Source organism: Rhinopithecus bieti, unplaced genomic scaffold (assembly GCF_001698545.2).
Source record: "Rhinopithecus bieti isolate Rb0 unplaced genomic scaffold, ASM169854v2 scaffold_11744, whole genome shotgun sequence".
NCBI classification, from domain to species: Eukaryota; Metazoa; Chordata; class Mammalia; order Primates; family Cercopithecidae; genus Rhinopithecus; species Rhinopithecus bieti.
The window spans coordinates 603,718-604,198 of record NW_016807094.1 but is presented as its reverse complement, the minus strand read 5'-3'; positions in this window follow the sequence as shown (position 1 = coordinate 604,198).

The window sequence follows — 481 nt, the reverse complement described above, 5'->3', positions numbered from 1 at the left end:
ACACACATATGTGTGTGTGTGTATGTGTGTGTATATATATATATATATATGTACAGTAAATAATCATAGCCAACATCTACTGGGCCAGGCTCCATGCTAAAACACTCTGCATATATTATCTCAATGAATCATGTTAATTAAGTATTATTGTCCCCATTTTACGGTCAAGAAAATTGAGACTCAAAATGGTTAATACCTTGTCCAAGGTCACACAAATAAGTAGTGGACTGGGTATTTGGGCCAAAATCTTTAACTCCCTCAAGCCACAGTCCCAATCGCTAATGCTGCCCTCTTCTCATGGGAAAGGGGTCAAGGTGCCTTCTTCTATTGCCCTGGAGAAAAAGCCACCAATTTGGAGAAGGCATTGTATCATATGCCAAGATCCCAACTTGCCCTGCCTGCTCCCATATACAATTATTTGTTTGGTCAGTCAATGGGCCATTCAAGCAAGTTTCCTCCAAGTTTAGCCTAGCAGAGGAGA